At 44.8% G+C, this 21,678-nt stretch overlaps 1 protein-coding gene and 1 long non-coding RNA gene across 7 annotated transcripts in view; one reads left to right on the forward strand and one right to left on the reverse strand.

Annotated features, from left to right (window-relative positions):
• ATP2B2 (ATPase plasma membrane Ca2+ transporting 2) overlaps positions 1-21,678 on the reverse strand; it is a 512,499-nt gene that overhangs the window by 192,931 nt on the left and 297,890 nt on the right. The window lies entirely within an intron of this gene.
• The window catches only part of LOC109311416, a 14,249-nt gene continuing 801 nt past the window's right edge, over positions 8,231-21,678 (forward strand). The window contains exons 1-2 of the long non-coding RNA XR_002101495.1: positions 8,231-8,243; positions 9,447-9,452. This is a non-coding gene — a long non-coding RNA (uncharacterized LOC109311416). The remainder of the gene's footprint in view (positions 8,244-9,446; positions 9,453-21,678) is intronic.

The following is a 21,678-nucleotide window of genomic DNA, read 5'->3' on the forward strand; positions in this document are numbered from 1 at the left end:
CTCTGCTGCTGCTGCCGCCGCCGCCGCTGCCTCGGGTCAAAAGTTAGTTATGGGGCACATGTGCGTGCGGGACACACGTGTGCCTAACTCCTCTCCTTCCCGCTGCTGCTTCCCGAGTGGAAGCCATGCCTTTGGCACACACTGGCAGTGCCTGCGGTGAAGGAGGAGACTGGCTGGTGAATTGCATGCTAGCATGGGACAGTGGAACCCCCTGTTCCATGTCCCCCTGCCTCCACAATTCTGCCTCCCTGACTTTCTTTACCAGGACTTCCATCCACTGATTCAATGTTTGGCTGCCACATACGGTGCCTTCCACCCTTGGGTCACACGTGGTGGCCAGCACATGGACTGTACTGGACCACAAGGGATCAATCATTTCCTGATGTCCTTCTTCAGCTGCCTCACCAGTGCCTGCATGTCTGGTGACAGCGGCCTGCCCTAGCCAGGAACATTGATCCCCTGGAAGTACTCCATTTGGCTCTGAAGTTCCCTCACTACAGTGATCACCGGGCTAAGGAGGGCATCAGCAGTGCTGAGGCTCTTGGTGGCCTCAAGGAAGGGCTTGGTGACCACCAAGATCTGGGAGATGGTATCCCACTCAGCACTGTTCAGTGGGCCACTGATCCCAATCTCCCCGAGCAAAGCCATTTCATGGATGGCCTTCTGTTGCCCCACCAGCCTCTCGATCATCAGGTATGTGGAGTACCACCAGGTCTCCACATCCTGCATGATTTTGTGCTGTGGGATGTTCAGCTCTTTTTGTTTACCCCGCAGCATGTTGGCCCCTTTGATGCTCTGGTGGAAGTAGCCTGCCACCTTACTGCATTTTGAAATGAGCTTGCTGGTAGTGGCAGCGTTGCCACTGGAAGCCCTGTCCCCCTCCAAGGTGTCCCTGACAACAAGGTGCAACTTGTGTGCCAAACAGCAGATGCCAACAAAGTTGGCATCATGGATTGCCTTGACAATATTGGCCCCATAGTTGGTGCCCGTGAATCCGCAGGTGAGCTCTCCCTGCCCAGTGAGCCACCCCTGCACCAAGCAGTTCATGGCCACCATCATCTCTTCTTCTGTATGGGACTCATCCATCATCTCAGCTTGAAGGAGAACCCACCGATGGCCTGACTGGTCATGCCAGTACCCTGTAAGGGAGAGGTAGGCATGGTCTCCACCCCACCTGCTGCAGATATCCGAGGTGAAGTGTAAGGCCTCCTGCAGACCTGCCTTGCACAGCTCCTCCCTCAAGTACTCTGTCCATGCTTCATACAGGGATGACACCACCATCCTACTGAAGGTGGTGCATGTGGGCACTTGGTATGATGGGACCACAAGCACCATGAACCACCTGAACCCTGGCCACTCAACTAGGGAGAATGGCTGGCCATTGACAGCAAGTATCTCCCCAATTCTCTGGGTGAGCTCGCTCACCTTTGCAAAGCACCCCACTGTCTGTCTGCCTTTCCTCCACTGTTCCAGGGTGGCCTGCCTCTGCTTTGGGGGGACAGGGACTTTGGAGCAAGCGCAGGCCTTTCCTCTGGGCACACTCCAGCAGGTGCCAGGCTGAGGAGGAGCAAGCGAAAGGGGGTGGTGCCTGTGGAGATGCATCAGCATCCCCATGGTGCTCATCTGTTTTATTCCCTTGTCCTGGCTGGTTTTGGCTTGGCAGTGCAGAAAGATAGCATATGTGGGATCATCTGCCAGCTCAGTATGATCCCAGACCACACTACCCACTCACAACTGGGTGCAGGTGCATCTGTGGATGCTGCTGCACTTTCCCCCTCCTCAGCAGGCAGAGGCACAGCGAGAGGAGGTGCCGAGCAGAAATTCAGCTGATTCCCCCTCCTTCCCCAGAATTTCCCTTGCTAAGGCACTGAGATCCAGATCCAGTGCCAGCTCTTCTGGCACTGGAAGGCTCAGCATGGGAAGGGACATAGGGGTGGAGTAGGCTGCTGTGCTGGTGCTGGTACTGCTGCTGTGGTTGTCATTATGCTGGGGGTTGTGGGGTTTATGGATGCTGAGCATGGAGGGGATGCAGTCTCGGGCACAGGCAGTGGCAGTGGTACTACTCCCCTCTTCTTGCTGCTTGTAGCAGCCTCATCCCTTTTAGCTGGAGGAAAGAGGCTGCATCTCAATTTGGTGGCAGGGGGCAGGGTAGGGAACTTACAGCTCTCCCTCTACCCCGTCTTCCACACCTCCCTGAAGGCTGGCCATTGTGGCCACATGCCTTTCCACCATGCTTCATGAGGTGTTTCATGTTTTCCTTTTCAAGAAATATATAGAAGTATTTGTGTCCCTATATAAAGTCAAAACTGTATGTCTGAGGCAGTGAAGAGATGTATGAACATGATAGAAATATATCTGTCTGTGTATATAAACTCCAAGCTAGGTCTGGTGCAGTGATATGAATGGGATGGAAATATATCTGTGTATATAAACTCCAAGCTAGGTCTGATGCAGTGAAGGGATTTATGAACATGATACAAATATATCTGTCTGTGTATATGAATTCAGTAGCGTTGCTGTGGTGCAAAGAATGAATGTATAAAAACAAATATATATAGTATATTCCTATATAGAGTAAATTCTATAGTAACCCTATGCAATGTAATTATAAAATTCAAATGAATAAATCAATGAATATCATAATAAAAAGAAGCACCTACAAGAAAAAGGTATTCTGAAATCCCTCTTGCCAGCGTAACAAGCAGGGAATCCTTTAGAAAATCAGTGCTGCTAGCCCTACTGGTCTGACAGTGATCTGCTAGAACAGACAGCTCAGTAAGTCACCTAAGGCAGAAGGCAGGGGCAGTTCAAAAAATGCTGCCTTTTATGCAGTTTTTCTGTCCCTCCCCCAGACCACCAGGGTTGCAAGGGACCTCAGGGAAGGGTGACAGTCACTGGCCAGCTACACATGTCAACAATGAGAGTATTCCTTCCCCCTTCCTCCCCTTACTATACCTTCTCTTTCCCTGCAGGGAAGCAAGCCAAGCCATTGAAGGTAAGCCCATAGCCCAGCTTCCCGACTGAAACTTGACCTACCCTGTTTTGTTTTGACCCTGTTTTGAGCCTTCCTGTTCCATTTTGACTTTGCTGTTTCTATAGCAAACACCTCGAAACAGCGTCAAAACAAAATGGGCAGTGAAATTTTGCACAGCCCTAGTATAAACCAAAGCTTTGAGAATGAAAGTCATGATATACTGGATGCATTTACACGTGCCCCTGACAGCACATTTGGTACTGCACAGTCATTTAGTACTTACTTTATCATGTAGTAAATGACTGTGTAGTACCCACCAGTACTGTGCAGTCTTAGTGGCACATGGTTATTTTTAGATGCTACCTTGCTGTAGCAACAACTTACAGCGACATAACTCATTCCTGCAACAACATAGCAGTGACATCATGGTTAGTGCCCTCTGATACTAAGTTGCCATAGCAACAAGCTATGTCACCATAACTCATCACTACCGTGGTGTAGCATTTCCTATAGATGTGCTCACTGAGTAGGAAATACCATACTTTCTCACACACAACATGCCCCAGCATGTAACACCCTCCTTGATTTTGAAAGGCAAAATGAAGAAAAAAGATTTTTCCAGAGTTATGGCTGCATAGAACACATACACAGCCAAATCTTCAGCTGAGTCACCTTCCTTTTCCTACTTACCTAAAGCCAAAACCCTAACTGATCCTGAAGATTGGTCTCCATGGTAGATCTGTGATTCTGAAAAGAGTTAAAGAAGCTGTGAAACAGGAGGAGAGAGACCAGGAGCACCTAGAAAATAACACAATAGCCCTAAGAAAGGTTAGTTTGATTAGTGGAACATAACAGCATTAAAGAAGAGAAACGATCATTGACGCCACTAGTGTGAAGGACAATGAGCCATTAAGTCAAGTGACAATAAACTGAGTGCACAGACAAACATGAATGGCGGGAAAAAGGGAATAGGAAGAATCAGGGTATTTGCATGTATTGTTTCAATGGCAAGCATTTGCATGAAGAGTAGCAATTTGTAGCTCTCATTGTAGAAGTACATTTTCAGGAAGGACTTTAAAGGATAGCACAGTGGATTTCCAAATTTTAGCAGGAATTAATGGGCATTAACAGACATTCTTCAGAAGGTGGGGGGAGGAGCTTTATTAGCACAGCTCCAGGAGCCACGCTAATTAAAGCATCCAGAGCATCATGTGTATCAACATCCTTGTGCTGAAAAATGGATCTTTGAAATAAAGCTCATCAAAGAAGCTTTAGTTTAAAATGCCCTGCTGCCATTTTTCAGTGCCAGGATGCTGATACATGGGATGCTGGAGTGTGGTAATTACCATGCTCCAGCTGTCTCAATTAATTGAATCTGCTCTGATGCGCTATAGTTATAATGCATTGGAACAGCCTCTCTGCATGTGTATAGGAGCCCTTTTATCTGCTAATGAAGGCCAGTGTGGAAGAGAGTGCAGTGTGGAAGAAGTGTGTGTGGGAAATAGAACTAAATTTGCCATTAAGTCAAGTCTTTCTAACAGACCAAAAACAGGGAGAAACCTCAGTTCATTATGTTTTATTTTGCTTTATCTCTTGTTCATTTTAAATAACTTTGATTAACATGTGTTAAAGAAGCATTTCTGTACAAGTTCAGCTTCTCAGAATATAGTATTGGGATGACAATAATGGGTAACAGGCCAGCAAAATGTTGTCACCAAGTGTTTCCACTTCCCTTAGGAGAACATTCTCAGTATTGATACAATGTAATTTCTGGTCAAGAATAATTCAGACTTTTATTTTCTTCAATGTGACTCCTAGCTAGGTTTCATCTCCAACACCTAGTTGAAGTGGATTGTATGTTTCCACTGGAAAGGCTGAAGCATCATCTGTCATTTCTTCAGTTCTCCTTAACCAAACTGTGTTTCTGTAAAACTGATAAATGCCTGAAATGCTAGGGAAAACACCTCCGCTCCAGAATTTCTGTCAAGCCAATGTTTGTGTTTGTTTGTGTAATGTTAGTTGTGAGTATGTAATCAGCCTTATACTAACACCATGATCACGACCATTGGAGCACAAACCCCAGATAATATCATAGTTGTATTATCTTCATTACTTGACTCCATTTTTTAATGAACTTGAAGACAGTGTTGTCAAAGAGAATAGTTATAATAAGTAAAGCATAACACAATGAGGTCTTAGTTTCACAAACCTCATTAAGACTAGATCATAAATAAGTCTTGTATAAAATGCAAACATTTTTTTAATGTTTCTATGTATCCAAGGTTATTTTTCTAACCGCTAGTTATATGTATACTTAGACATAAATTCTGTATGCATATTTCAATGAAATTGTGAATATCAACTGAAACTCAAAGAGCATATTAATAATATGTCACAAAATGGACTTTTATTCATTTTAATAATTATACAGATTTCTGTATGCTACAAGTTGTATTTTGTGGGAACTTACATTGAGAGTGATTATGTATTAGACTAGAAAATTAGTCAAAATATGCTGCTGAATGAGAAATGATGATGAGTTCACTCTTGCATTATCTTTTGATTAAAGGGCCATTAATTCAAAAGAAAAAAAAAAAAAAAGGAAAGGTAATGTCACTGCTTGGGTAAAAGATTTGCATTTCCCTGAGAAAGTAGACACACATTATTCCACCAGAACAATAATACAATTAAATCTAGTCCTTTGTAATATTTTCAAGGACAGGGTTATGTGATGAGTTAAATTGGCATTCAGTTCACTTCAAAACCACGTTAATGCAGCTCTTAAGCTGCTGGTATGAAGCTGTTCTCTCAAAAGTCTTTTGCTCAGAATAAATGTTGTTTCAGATATCTCTGAGATATGTTTTTCCAGAATGAAGTAAATAATAGTTCATGCATTACAGTGTTAAATAATGGATGGGGACTGTAAAATATCTCTTATTCTGAAAACATGTATTTTGGGGCTTTTGTATAGAACAAGTGGAAATAAAGATTCCACACATTTGAAGTTGCTCAAACTAGTAGCTACAAACTTTTATTGAACTTCTTACCCTTCTTAAAAAGGCATTCTAAAGTACCAGTTCAGATGGTGTCTATGTTTTGGTAATATGAGTTTAATGGATATTATTATGTGGAGCTCCTCTTTAGCTATTATATAGTGATATTTAGTAGGGCCGTGTGAAACAGCACCGTTCTGTTTTGACTTCCATTTCAATATTTCAATAGAACAGTGTTTCATTTCAAGTTTCATTTCATTTCAAAACCACTGTTCCATTTGGTTTTGTCCAAACAGTTTTGCTGTTTTGACGTTTCACCCATAGGGTATAATGGGGAAGCACAAAGCTGCCTATAACTTTGCCATTTTGTGCCTGATTTAGATGAAACTTGCAGGGATGGTAACCCCTTCTGGGGCTATGAAGTCTGCCATGTTTCAAAGAGATAGGTACAGGAGTTTCTGGGAAACTGCACCTTCAAATTCTTGAAAGCAAAACATGTCACTTGTGGTAGCCACTGATGAGGCCATGATGCCTGAAATGTTTCAAGGATATAGATGCAGGGGTTTCCTGGAAACTGCACCTCAGGCTGCTGACAAGCAAAGCTTGTGATGTGTTTGACTTTGTGTGTGTGGTATGGCACACCCTCACTGGTGCTGGGGCCTCTATGTAACACAGTAGTGTGCACCAATGAGGCCTTCTCCTCCTATACACCCTCAGCCCAGCCCACCACTTTAAATGACAATAGGTAATAAAATAACTTAGTGAGTACTAGCACAGTAGCACCAGCAGCATCTTGGGAGCCAGATTGTGACAGACCCTTTCTTTCCTCTCCTGCAGGAGCTTCTTTTCCAGTGTGTGTGTTAAGCTGCACCCTCACTGTGTGACTCTGTGTGTGTGTGTGTGTGTGTGTGTGTGTGTGTGTGTGTGTGTTAAGGCGTGCTCTCACTGTGTGACTGTGTGTGAGTTAAGGTGTACCCTCACTGGCACTGCGGCCTCTACACAACACAGTAGTGTGCCCCAGTGGTGTCTCCTCCTCCCCTACTGTCTCAGTCTGGTCTACCGCTTGAAATGACAACAGGTAATAATTTAGTAAGCAGCATAGTAGCACCAGCAACATCTCAGGTAGCCAAACTTTCACATATTAGAGGCTTTCCTTCTTTTTCTGCAGGAGCTTCTTCTCTAGCAGCTGCTAGAGAATTCTCCCTGCCAGCCCCAGCCCTGGGGCTTAGATGTGCCCAGGGCCCTGCAATCTTCTGGTCAGATGCTAGAGGTGTTGGTATAAGGCCATGGCACTGGCATACAAGGTCCTGTGGGTCAATCTGGTATCTTTTAGTAGACCAAGTGACTAGTTAGAGAAAGCCAGGACAGTGAACGGTTGTGTTTTGATTTTATGGAGAGGGGTTTTCCTTGATTTTCCAATGGTGTTAAATGACTTATGGTTTAATGAACTGAGAATTTTTGTAAGAGAATTGAATGGTAGAAATAGAGATGTTGTTTTGGGTATATAAATGATGTGTTACTTGTGGTGTGTGATGGGTTATGTTGGGTTTTTATGTTTATATGTCTATTATTTAAAAAAAACTTGACTAGTTAGAGAAATATATCTTAACATCCTTTTGGGTTCAAAAACCCTTTGTCAGGATGAGGAAGCACCTCCACTGGTCTGTATGTGTGCTGTTCCTGGATGGAAGGAATAGTGAAGAAGCCAAAGGCTGGCATGCAATGCAGACAAGAAAGCCAGTCACTGAAAATGGAAATGGAGGAATCAGGGGGTGAGGGACAGGTTGTGGGGAGGGCAGGTTCCCCTCTGTCCACTGGTTCAGGGTTTGGCTGCTGCATAAACTGCCTTTCACCCTCAGGTCACACATGATAGCCAGCATGTGGACCATACTGGACCGCAAAGGATCAAACCATTTCCTAATGCCCACTTTCAGCAGCCTCACCAGTGCCTGGATGTCTGGTGACAGTGGCTTGCCCCAATCAGGAACAGTGATCCCCTGGAAACTCCATTTGGCCCTGAAGTTCCCTCACTATGGTGATTACCTGGCTAAGGAGGGCATCGCCAGCACTGAGGGTCTCGGTGGTCTCAAGGAAGGACTTGAGGCCCACCAAGACCTGGGAAATGGTAGCCCACTCAACTCTGTTCAGGGGGCCACACTGATCCCAATCTCTCTGAGCAAGGCCATCTCCTGGCTGACCTTCTGTTTGTCCCTCAGAAACTTGCCCATTGGAAGTAGCCTGTCACCTTCCTGCATTTGGAAATGAGCTTGCTGGTTGTGCTGGTGCCATCACCAGCAGCTCTGTGCCCCTTCCAAGGCATCTATGACAATGAGGTGGAACTTGTGTGGCACGCAGCTGATGCCAGCTTGTATTCAGCCCAACCAAAGCACCTCAACCAAATCCTTCCTTATTAGCAGTAGCAATGGATTCAATGGTAGGGTCTCCACATACAGGGACATGCATTTGTAGAGGTATAAATAACAATGGCACAAATTTATGCCACTGTTTTGTGACCCATTGCATGCCTCTACACGTGAGCTTCAGTGTGCAGCAGATTGTCCTGGGTAGGGGTAAGGGAGGCTGTGCTGCCCCAGCAGTATTAGCTGGTGTCCTGGTGCATCAGGATTTACCAGTAGCAAACTTTGCCACTGTTCTGCAAATTTGCAGCATGGTACACATTTTCACGTTCCTTGTGTGAGGTTTGTGGCACCATAAATCACATGCCCCTTCATATGGGGACCCACCCAATCTGTACTCCATCTTAAATCCTATGCATTTCAGTCAGAGGAGACATGCCTACTTATGCTATCTGGTGTCTGCCTCACTAATACAATGTATATCTTCCAATACCTTAAGATCAGTGGTGCCAAACCCTCTGGCCCTGTGGGCTGGTTGTGTTGTATAGGGTTGAACTGCTGGCCAGATTTTATGCAGGGTTCGTCTTTAGATGTGATCCAGCATACTGGACTGACCCTGTGCACCCAGATCTGGCCATGCACTTGACCAGTCCTGCATGCCTGGATCTGGCCACATGCCAGCATGATCTGGCATGCAAGACCACATTATCTAGCCTACACTGCCCCCTATGGGTTCATAAATTTGGCATTGGGAGGTGAATATTAATATTATCACCACTCTTTCACTGTCAAATTTCTGGACCCTTGGGGAGCCCCACAGGCTGGATGACATGGCTTCATGGGCTGGAGATTGAACACCACTGGCTTAGAATATAAAATTTTGGGAGCAGAGACTGTAAGTTGCTATATTTGTGCAGTATGTAGTGGTGCTGTTTCTCTTGCTGAGGTTCTATAAAAAGCTGTTTAATTGCCTTAGGGAAAAAGTAAAACATTCACCTTTCTTTTATGCACATCAAAAATATGCATTTCTGCTAGAATATGATATGTAATTAACAAACAAAAATATTCCAGAAATCAGGAACTCTCTTGAAGAGTTTTTTGTCCATTATTTTATGTTACAAGGTAAATGTTTTTAAAAGGTAGATCTCTCTACAGTTACATAAAAAAGCACAGATGAAACATAAAAAATGCAGAATTCACACAATTTACCAGAAGTATTGAGAAGAGTGTGAATTCTTTTTATTATATAACATTATATCATCTATAACATTTCTCATATATCATTGCTCACTATTGTTGCTGTAATTTTTAATGTTGTTTGTCAACTGTGTACTTCATTAGACTAAACAAGAGCACGAGGGCAGGTTTTCCATCAAAAGGGTGTGTATAAAAGTTAAGACCTACAAGGAGATAGAGAGGAATGAGTTAACTTAGATATTCATATGCCTCTGTGTGTGTGTGTGTGTGTGTGTAAAAACTTATATAAGACCTTATTACAGTACACTTATATAAGTAGAGGCAATGAAAATTGTTCTGAGAAACATAATTCTAAATTTCATGATCCTGAAAGAAGTTCAAGAGATATCAACCTAGATTTTTACCGATAAAAAGAAATAGCACAAATATAGAAAAGGAAATGTTATATCAAAAATGCTTCTTCAAAAAAGGGTTCAATGCCAGCATAAGAAATTATATTAAACTAAGTGCTTTCTTGGACTAAGTATAAGTGACTAAAAATAAGGTTTAAGCACAACAGACAATACATAAGCTGTACAGGAATCAGTGAAAACTGAATATTGATATTGACCACATAGAATTAGAACAAGTAAAGGATTCTCTTTGTTTGTAAGGAATAGGTTTACATCCAAAAGAAGTAGGGGTGTGCAAAGCTTCAGTCCCTGATTCGATTCAGCGGAGATTCGATCTGATTTGGTGGCCGAATCTCCAAATCCATTAATATCTCTGAATCGAATCGGAACCCTCCTAATCTATTTGGAGAGATTCAGAAAGATTCAATGTTTTGGACACAGACCCAGCTTTAAATGTTTTTTCTACATACCTCAAGGTACCAGGTGGCTCGTGAATGCTGAGATGGTGGGGCAGATGGAGCAACCCACAGGAGCGCAGTGAGCTCCCCAGCACACCCGTCAGCAAGCCTGGAAGTGGACCAGAAGTACTTCTGCTCCACTTCCTGGTTTGCCACCGAGCACAGAAGGGACACCCCTGCACTCCTGTGGGACAGTCTATCTGCCCCAGCATTGTAGGATTCACGAGCCATGCCTGGTGCCTCGAGGTATGTAGAAAAAACATTTAAAGCTGTGTCTATCTCTGAATCGCTGATTCTCAGGAAACACAGGCATAAATGAATGAGAAGAATTAAACAATTAACTGCTTTATGGAGGAATAAGCAACCTCTGCAGAACCCTAAATTCTGTCTAACTGCTCTAACTAAGGGATCATCTCCTAGGTCCCAACTTCTGTAGTTTTCTAAGGTGTCTCTAAATTTTAACTTCTGTTACTACACCCTACACTGGTGGATTAGGAAATTTATACCGGGTTTTAACAGTTCTTTCTCACTGGCTAAAAAACTCATTGTGTCCAGGATGCATGGGGGGGGGGGTGTATTACGTTATGAAATTCTGATTCATTTCTTCAGTACTAGAGTGTATAGAATGTAAAAGATTATATAATGTAAGATACTAAGAAAAATGCAAATAGCAACAACAAAAAAAAGAAGCAATGTCACACTGAATGGACATGTAATTCCAAGCTATAGCCATTCCTATTAAGACTGTCAGAAGATCTTCATCCTAGAATAGCAAGGAGTATTCTACTCCTTAGGATCTCACCTTTAAGGTGAAACTGAATGATACCCTATTTATATCAAGAGATTAAAATTAACATCTAATTCTGGAGTGTCTGTCTAATTTAGGTCTGCTGCTTAGATAAGGGCCAGCAACCTTTTACAAACTGTAGACCAGAACAACTCACTTCTGTTTATCGTAGGCCAGGTGGCTTGCATGGTGCATCAAAGGTGGGGTGTTTTTCCCTGCCCCCATGCCGCTATCTCCTGGCTAGGGCCGGGACATTGCTCCCTGCCCCTGGGGGGCTGCCTGCTGCTGGGACAGGAACAATGTCTCCCTACCCTAGCAGCAGGGAGCCCCCAGCCCTGGTTCCATGATCAAGGCAGGGAACTTGGAAACATCTGCAGGAGAGGGATTCTCTGCCCAGCTGCAGGCTTACTACTAGATATCCCACCAGTGGATCAGGGCAAGGGTCTGGGAGCTGCCCCACCCCTGCAGGTCTTTCCAAGCCCAGGGCCTCAATCATCTGATCGGGGTACAGGGCTGGGACCTGACCCTGACTGGCACAGTTCCCAGCTTTTGCTCTGCGATCCCAGGGTGGGAACTGGAGAGCTTGTTCCCTTTTCATCTTCATGATCATGGAACTGGGTGGGGAACAGGGTCCCCTGCCCCTACCAGCAGGGAGGTCCCAGCACTAGCTCTGGGGTCATGGTGCTGGTGCTGGGAGCCAGCTCTGTGATAGTGGGGATGATGCTGGGAGATCCTTAAGAATCTCCCAGTGCTGGCCCTGTGACTGCAGAGCTGGCACTGGGACATTTGGATCTCCCAGTCCTCCCCCTGCTCCATGACTGTGATAGTGAAGCAGAGGTTTGGAGATAAGGATTCTGCTCCCTGATTGCAATCGTGGGGAGGGGCGGCGCGCTTGGAGGTCCCTGATGCCAGAGCAGGAGGACATAGTCCCTACCTGGACTGCAGTCTGGCAGCAGGCAGCTGCTGGGGGCAGGACACAATCTCCTACCCCTTGGCAGCTGGCTGACTGGGTGCAGATTAACTCCCAGTCAGGCATCTACACCAGTGCTACTGTGCAGTTAGTAATCGCAAGTAAATTTGCATTTGCAGGTGGCAGATTTACTCATGATTAGTGAGCTTAACTGTGCAGTAAGCATGTGCACATGTAGACACACATGCTTACTGCCCAATAACTACACTACTTCAGAGTAAATTGTCTCATGTAGACACACCTACTGAAAACAAAATGTGTAAGTTTCTTCTGAAAACTATGGTATTCACTTGTTCAAGTTGGAAAAGTTTGTAGTTCATTTATATGTACAAAGAAGACCCTAACCAAATTTCTCTTTGATTGCAGTACACAATTAACATAGGATTAGGTGATAGTGAGGTTAAGTCTGAACATGACTCAGTAACACATTTTCAATTCTAATCCTAACTCATGTGTTTTCATGCTTTATGGGTAAGATACTTAACATTGTGGCATTTCCATTTGTAAAAACAACTTCTTGTTCATAAGGGCTTGGACAGGAGCGAGTTATACAGTACTGTATTTATGAATATATAAACAATAATGCACTCAGCACTGAACAGGGGAAACATGGTTTTTCTTGAAAGGTTTTTTGTGAAGTGCATGTCATACATTTTGACAGAATAATGAGTTAGAAGAAATTGACTTGTACTAGCATAAATAATAAATATTTTAATAAGAGGTCATTTAAGGCAGCAGTGGTGTTAACCCTTTTGGCTTTCAGGCTGGATGAGGGATGCCTAATCCCTCTACAGTCCAGAACAAATAGGTGGACCCAATCTGGCACCCAGGTTGGGCAGAACAGGGCCCTATCATGCTGCACAGAGGGGAGCAGCCTAGCCCCAAACCAGCCATGTAGGGGAAGGGGCTTGGCCCAGCCCCAATACAGTCACATGGGAAGAGGGGGCTTGGCTTGGTTCTGATCCAGCCCTTCAGAGATGGGGGTGTGGCCCAACCCTGCAAGAGGAAGGTGGCATGCCACTAGGGAGGGGTTGTGAGATATGTGGAGCCAGGAAGGAGAGAACAAGTTAGAAGATGCATGGCTTGGTGAGATGGCTGTGCTCTAACAGATTCTGGCCTAGCCCCTAATCCAGTATCAAATGTAAGGTGCAGTAACTCAACAATTTTGCCTCTCCCAACCCCAGTTTTGTGCTTGGCTACAATTTCAGGACTTATACACAGCTATATATGCAAACGGAGCTATATGCAAACAGAGCCATGTACCTGCCCAGTCAGAGTGCATGCTCAGTAGCCTGTGAATGCTTGCTTGTCCGCATTGCACAGGGAATAGGATTGCAAACAGTGTGTATGTGCCAAAAACAGCAGTTATGCAGCTGAGTAAGTGCCATTTTGGTGCGTAAAGTGAAATAGGATTCTATATTTAGTCTATTGCCTCTGCTTCAAGAAGTGCTAATTAGCAGGGTGTACCAGACCTCATGCATGGCTTACCATCGATATTTATATTACATAACAAAGTAAATAAAGGAACTAATTCTCACAAAAATAACTTACAAATACTAGGGCTGTTTGAAGCTTCAGGTGGTGATTCGATTTGGAGGAGATTTGGCCTGATTCAGTGGCTGAATCTCCAAATCTGAACTGAATTAGGGGACCAATAAAAAGGTACAAATTGATTTGAAGCTTTCTGAATCTTTTGAAAAGTTCCTGCCTGCTGCAGCCAGCCTTGGAGCCAGTAAGTAGAGGGCAGGGGAGGCAGCGCTGGAGGAGGGGGGAGGGGACCATGGGTGGACCCCTGCCTGGCCTCATACCCTGCCTACTCCCCCAGCAATCCCCCGACTCACACCCACTCCCGAAGCCTCCTCCATGGCTGACCTGCCTGGCCCCAGTTCCTGGAGCTTTAAAAAAAAGCCCAGAATCACTGGGTGCTGCCAGGCAGGGAGGTGATCCCCACTGCTCCACACTGCATGGGGGACTCTGCCATGAACCCCCTGCCCCCGCTGTCCCAGCCACCCCCATGGCAGCCCTGCCTGCCCCAGCTCCAGCCCTTTAAGAAAAAAACCCTGAGAATACCCAAGAAAAACCCCAAGACTCACCAGCTCCTGCAGCAGCCTTAGGGCTTTGGAGGGCTTGTGCAGAGCACCCCACACAGTGGGGGGCAGTGGGAATTGGCCCCCACCAGCAGGAACTGGTGAGATTGGGGGGGTTTCTAATTGTTTTTTCCTTAAAGGAAAAACCTACCCTGCTGGGGTAGGCGGGGCAGCCATGGGGCGGGGGACAGGGGCTGGGACAGCGGGGGGGATATGGGAGCTCATGCAGAGCCCCCCATGCAGCAGGGGACAGTGGGGGTAGCTCCCCCACATACACCTGGCAGCACCCAGTGAGTTGGGCCTTTATTTTTCAAAGTGCCAGGAGCTGGGGTGGGCAGGGCAGCCATTGCCAGGCTGGGAGAGTGGGCGGGGGATGGGCCTGGGTGATTCGAAGATTCCACTGAATTGATTCGGGACAGTGATTCGAATCACTGAATCAAATCACTGTCCCCCAGATTGGCTGAATCCAAATCTACAGCGAATACTAGCTGCTTTGCACAGGCCTACCAGGGAGCTGTGCTTGCCTACTAGCTGAATGATGTCTGAGAAACACATGGCCATGTGCTTTATTTGAATGCTAAAAGTTATACTTTTATAATTTTTACCTCATTTCCACTCATGAGAAACTCATTCTTCTTCCTTTAGCACTCAAGAGAAAAGAAGCAGTCAGATAGAGGGTTTTGAGCCTTACTACAACTCAGTATGCAGGGCCATCCCTTTAACACTGTTGATTATGCAGTCCTGCTAACTTTGGTATGGAATGCATAATTTTGTTCCCCCTGCTGCTCCCCATGCAAAAACTTGCGGAGACACCTTGTCAAACAAAGGATTAAAACAAAAATAAAAGTTATATTGTTCATGGTTGGCTTCTCTCTGTTTTCATTTCTGTGGAAATGGTGCCCCTGCAGTTTTCTAACTTTGTAAATGGTGCTTTGTGTGGCTAACTGCATATGTAGGAGGTAAGCAATTCAACTTCTCCTGCAGCTGAAGGCTGACCAGGAACGTATACAGCTGCCTGTTATTGATGTGCACCTGTGTTTAAGTCCTGAAAACGTATCTAGCTAGAAACCCATGACTAATAGTTTTAGACTCTGGAAGAGGACTTTCCTACATTTTAGCCTCGAAGCTGAATGACCCTAGTAGTTCAAAAAGCTGGACATAGGAATTCTAGGTCCTTCTCACCTAGATGGTGATTGGCCCCATGTCTCTCTCGGTTCCTAGAACAGTGCTCTAACCACCATGACACAGGTTAAGCATTATCCAGTTCTCCTTCCAAGGCCCCTGTTGAAGCTGGCCCTCTGTGAAGCTGAGAGGGAGAGACATGAGACCAGGAAGAAGCAAGAAAGCTGTGGGTCCCATGTGGTTCAGTTAAATGGATGCTGCCCTAGAAGGGAGCAGGGTCTGGGTATTAGCCTAGAAACATCTTCCTAATGGGGTAGGACATTCCCCAAAGCTGCACTCTCCCTAGATTTTTATTTAATGCAAGAAATAGTAGCACTGGAGAAGTACCTGTATAGTGACTAAGGTGTGATATGTGCTAGGAAGTCAGTGAGGGTGAAGTTATATGTTACACTTAAACCATACTGATCTGTAGAATGTTAAGTGGTGTTAAAGTCAGAGCATGCTGTAAGCAATCACGTTAACAGTTAATACTTTTTCTTGCCTACACAGATCTCATTTGCCACTAGAGGGCTAGCAAGCCAGAGGCATGGTTGGGAGTCAGGAATTCTGGGCTGTACCCCAATTGTGAGTGGGGTAGGGAGCTGGGAGTTGTACCTCCTGGGATGCTGAAAGACTGCAAATTGGTTGTTTTATCTCTGTAGGCCAGACTGAAGTTACTCCAACACAAACCAGGTATCACAACCCAAAATTAACTCTCGTCTGAAGTGGCCTAACTTTGAGATGCTCAAAGGGCACTTGAAAGAAGTTCATGAGCTCTAATGTATTAATAGTTGCATTTTAAGTGCCATTAATTTGGTCTAAATAATACATATAATTTCACTCTGACATGCTGATTCAAATCCTCTTTTGGTAGGGTAGGTCTTAAAGCCTAGGTCTCTTACTTCCCCTTGTGTGCCCTTACCACTCAGCTACTGGGGATAAAACAAGAGAGGCCCTTTTCCTCTCTTTCCTCCCCTTCCCTGCATTTCTGGGGCTTGCACACAGGTATATGCAGATGCACCTGGGCAGACTTATTCTGCATGCACAATTATGCATCTATAGTTCAGGGGAAATTGAATTGCTACCTGGCATAAGTGCCAAAAGTGCTATTTAGATGGCAAGAAAACTGCAATTTAGGCATACAAAAGAAAGTAAAATTTTGTCCTTAGTGCCTCCAGTCTCATACTCTGATCGTCTGCCTATGGTGCTGGGATTATGTCTCTCTGTTCAGGTGTTCATACACAGGATCCAAAGCACTTTTTTCTGCTTCATCAGTGAATTGCTTTTTACGGTGGGTTTGAGACAGGAAAGCCCACTGGGTGGGCTCTATATTGGGTGTGAATACCTCATGGACAGTGATTGATCAATTATCAAAAGCAGCATGAAACCCAAAATGTTGTTGCAACTTAAGAACTCAGTTGTCCCAGTACTGATCCCTCACCTTGCCCTATTGCCTCTGGCACAGATTGCAGACCTCCTCTTTGGTGCCTGCACCCATATCTTTGGAACGTTACTGTAAGCTATGTCTTCAGAAAATCCTCCATATCAGTTGGAAGGTCAGAAGAAAAATGCCAAACAAACACCACCACTACTGAAGATACGTTTATATGGTAGCAGCTCCATTGGACAGGACATGTCATAAGAATGCCTGATAACTGGATCCCAAAACAGCACCTATACTCCCAACTCACCCATGGTCACCGCTCCACAGGTGAGCAAAGCAAGAAATTCAAGGACACATTGAAGGCTACGGTGAAGAAATGCAATATTAACATCAATACCTGGGAGGCTCAAACACCAAAGTGTCCCCAGTGGTTTCATGACGTACAACAAGGCATTGATCATTTTAAGCAAACTTGCCTCACAATGGAGGTGGATACATGGCAGACAAAGGGACATAGCTGTGACCTGACATCATCAAACTCTACTCCTTCCCAGAGCTATTCTCCATATCAGCGATTGAACATTCAGATCTTGGATCAGCCTCCGCAGTCATTTATAGACTCATATAACTTTCTTATTTACTTGTAGACTATCATCCTTGCATCAAGGAACTGCTGCTACCAATTAATAAATAGATGAAAAAGAGAAATGATCCTCTCCTTATTGTTTCTGTTTTATGAGTATGTCCATAATACTACTCCATAATAACTATGTCCATTGTTACTACTTTCCACATTCCATAGAAAAAAATCTCTTGCACTTCTTACCAGCTCAGACCCTGATTACGTCTTTAGTCTGTCCTCCACTGAGTTCAAGTCCACCACTGAAACTATTAGCTACCTTATTGCATACATTCCTGAATCTTAACTTTACATCTGCATTCACTTCCCTGGCCTGAGCTGCAGCCGCTTTGGAGTAGCTTTGACTCTTTTAGAAAACATAGACAGCCTGCGACATGACTTCAGTATCCTGGAAAAAAAGAAGTAACTGGAATCTGGTCACCAATGTTTGTACGGTCACTAAAAGTCATTGAGAGAAACACTGACATTAGTATCACATTAGGGCCAGTGGAGTGGTTTTCAGAAGGGAACTTCTGGACTAGTCTCTCTAGGCTTCCTTTTCTGAAGGTAGTGGTTTCCTTAATAACTAGACTGGTGCTTCTCAGTTTTTTTAGACCTAATGCACCCCTCCATAACATTTCTGAATTTAGCAGTGTGCCAGTTCAGAACCACTACTGTACTGCCTTAGCTTACCTCAGTTGTTCTGGGGTGATGCCACTGCCACTGCATCGAGTGAACATGCTCTGTACACCTCATGCAGAGCCTGATCAGGGAGTGATTATGGCAAAAGAAAGTCCTCCTGCCTGCCTATCAGATAAAGCCAGTGAAAGCAGGAAGACCGACTTTTGCCTCCGCCCTTTCTCCTGGAACATGTGGCACAGAACAGTTCCAGATGGCAGCATTGCAGTTCATGTTTTCTGTGTGACTCTAGGCTGCTGCACTGCATCACCATCAGGTGGAACTATCTAGCTTGCCTCTTTTGAAGGGGAGTATGAGAGGTCAGACCACAAAGCAGCTGCAGCAGAAACAGGCTTTTCTGCTTGCTACCCAGGGAAGTTCCATCTTGTTCATATGGTGATGGCAGCAGCACTAGTGCCATGGCACCTTTGAAAGGGTCTTGTGGCAGCATGGTGTGCTGCAAAACCCCAGTTGAGAAGCATGATACTTTGGAAAAGATCAAAGGTACTAGCGTCACTGTAAACTTCATCGTTTTAGGTTAACTCATCCCTCTTCCTGTTCTCAGAAGAGATTCTCCTACTCATCCTATCACTTCCAGACAGACATCTTCATGATATCATGGAGAGCTGTCATCTCCAAAATCAGCTGGCAAACAACATCAGCAGTACAGGAACAGGATTCTTTATCCTCATGCCCTTTCAGTTCTCAGCTACCAGCTGCAAGCACCAATTTTCAGTAATTCAAATTTTCTTATCTCAGATGCACCCCAAAATAGAAATTCCTAACATGTACTATATTTACATAGGTAGTTTTCGTGAGCAAGCTGGCTACCTATTTTCTTGTTTATTCCTTTATAAATTAGGATTCGGGTTGTGATTTGTACAAATAAAGGGCATACATTTTCTAAATGATACATTAATTTAGATGATGAACACACTGACGGACAGAAGTAGACTTCAAAAGGAATTTGATATACTGACAACCTGGGCTGGAACAAGTAGGATGGAATTTAATGCTGATAAATACAAGATGGTATGCCTCAGAAGAATAATAAAAAACACAAATACAAAATGGGTGATAACTGGCTGGATGGCAGCACTGTGGAGGAGGACCTCAGAGTCTTAAATCACAGACTCAATATGAGTCTGCAGTGTGACATATCTGCAAAAAAGGCTAACACAGTTTTGAGCTGCATTAATAGAAGCATTTGGTGTAAGATGATGGAGATGATAGCACCTCTTTACTTGGCACTGATTATGCCTCATCTAGAGTATTGTGTGCAGTTTGGGACTCCACATTTAAAAAAGGCCAGGGAGCAATTAGAGAGGGTTCAGAAACAGGCAACAAAATGATACAGGGCTTGGATGGCAATCCTTACAGGGTGAGAAAAAAAGAAATAAGCATATTACTGCCTGTGAAAAAGGAGATTAGGTGAGGACATGATAGCAGTCTTAAAATACATGAAGAATTGTCATAAACAGGAGGGAGAACACCTTTCTTTCCATTTTTACAGAGAGCAGATCACATGCTGGCTTGAAGCTGCAGGTCTAGATTAGATACCAGGAAAAGACTTCTTCACTGTTAGAAAAGTGAGGCAGTAGAAGAAGGTTGTGGAATCTCCATCCTTCGAGGTTTTCATGAAGAGGTTGGGTAGCCATTGTCAAGGATTTTGCTGCCTGCCCCCCTGTGCTCAGCAGCAGGAAAATGTAGCAGAACTTCACAAGATTAAAGGATCTGGGATCAGGTTATGGAGGAGATACATGAATCAGAGTTCTGGCTCTCTGGTAAGAGTGTGTGATATGTGGAGTTATACTTGCTGTCTCCAGGTTGTAGAACTGAATGTAGTGCATTTGGTTTTTCCTGTGATTCTAAACTTCACTGTTTGCCACATGGACTGGGACTGGAGGTTTTTCTGCTGCTGCTGCTACAGGTATCAGTATTTTTTTTGCCTTCTTCAGAAGCATTAGGTGTTGGCTTCAGCCAAGGTTGAGGGTTTTGACTAGGGTGGGCCAAAATGCCTGCTGGAACTAAAATACAGACACTCCAGGTTAGAGGCCAGTCAGACTGCTCCGAGTCAGGCCAATTGCCTCATTTGGGATCTTGAAGAATTTCCCCCCACATTCAGATTGGTTTGTAGTGTAGGGATTTTTGACTTCCTATGCACCTGGGGATGGGGAGGGGATGACACACAATGGGCTCTTTGGATCTCCTGAGTTAATTTTAACAGCACTTGTGGTGGCAGGACACTGACAGCCTCATCCCCCTGCCTTACCTGTGACAAGCTAGGGTGATTTTGATCATTTAAAGCACTGTGCCTTGTAGTTGTGTAAGAGGATTGATTGTGTGCTTTTAGAAATATGTGAGATGAGCACTTGTATGGGTTAGTTCAAATAGGGATACCTGGCAGTTGAATTAGATAACTTCCTGAGGTCCTTTCCAGCTGCAGTTTTTTATGAATCTGTGATTCCTATGCTTGTAAGGCCATCAACCTAATTCCCCTGGAGCAAAGTTTTCCAACAGTGCTGCCCTCATGCATTTCACTTGGCTAGCTCATATGCATGTGTGACAGGCTCACGACCACTGCATCAATTGTTGGGTATGTTTCGCCTACTTGGCTATGTCACACCAGGATCTACTTGCCTGCTATAACTTGTTGTTCAGTGTAATTTACCTCCGGAGGTCATGTTCAGTAGTTCCCCTGTGACCCCAGGTGACGCTGCTAGTTCATCTTCTGTGGGGCTTCTCCCACCTCTTTCCACTCAGGTGCTTTGGATCAGTTGGGATGATGCTGCTGATGTGGTGAAGGGGTGCTTCTCTCCTGTGTTGAGGCCTGGTGACAGGGACAGCTTCAGGAGGTGTGGCTGTGACCCTGTAGAATTGTATAAACTACAACAAATCAAGTATTCAACCCAAAATAGCACAGAAGTTGCAGTGGGCAGAGCGCTGAACACTTTCTTTCAGCATGTGGGGTTAGGTGGTGCACCATGCAACATCTCCCAGAGAATCTGCACTCAAGGATGCCCCTCTTCTGGGCCTGCTTCCAGGACTGTGCTTCACCCGGGCAGGCACTATAGTGTTGCAGGGTGCATCCCTCTATACTAGGGATGTGCGAAGCTTTGGTCCCTGATTTGACTTGGCAGAGATTTGGCCTGATTCAGTGGCTGAATCTCCAATTCTGAATTGAATCAGGAGACCCTTTAATCACTCTGAATCGAATTGGAACCTCCAAACTGATTCAGAGAGATTCAGAAAGATTTGGTGATTCAGACATAGACACAGGTTTAAATATTTTTTCTACATATGTCAAGGTACCTGATGGTTCATGAATGCTGAAAGGTTGGGGTGGATGGAGCATCCCACAGGAGCATGGGGGGGCTCCCCAGCGTGCTTGGCAGCAAACCCAGAAGTGGGCCAGAAGTACTTCTAGTCCACTTCTGGGTCCTGTGGGATGCTCCATCTGCCTCACCATTGCAGCATTCATGAGCTATGTCTAATACCTCAAGGTTTTTTCATAGATTTTTCATAGACATTAGGGCTGGAAGGGACCTCAGGAGATCATCGAGTCCAGCCCCCTGCCCAAAGGGCAGGAAGTCAGCTGGGGTCATAGGATCCCAGCAAGAT

Source organism: Crocodylus porosus, unplaced genomic scaffold (genome assembly GCF_001723895.1).
Source record: "Crocodylus porosus isolate Cpor-Errol unplaced genomic scaffold, CroPor_comp1, whole genome shotgun sequence".
Taxonomy (NCBI): Eukaryota; Metazoa; Chordata; order Crocodylia; family Crocodylidae; genus Crocodylus; species Crocodylus porosus.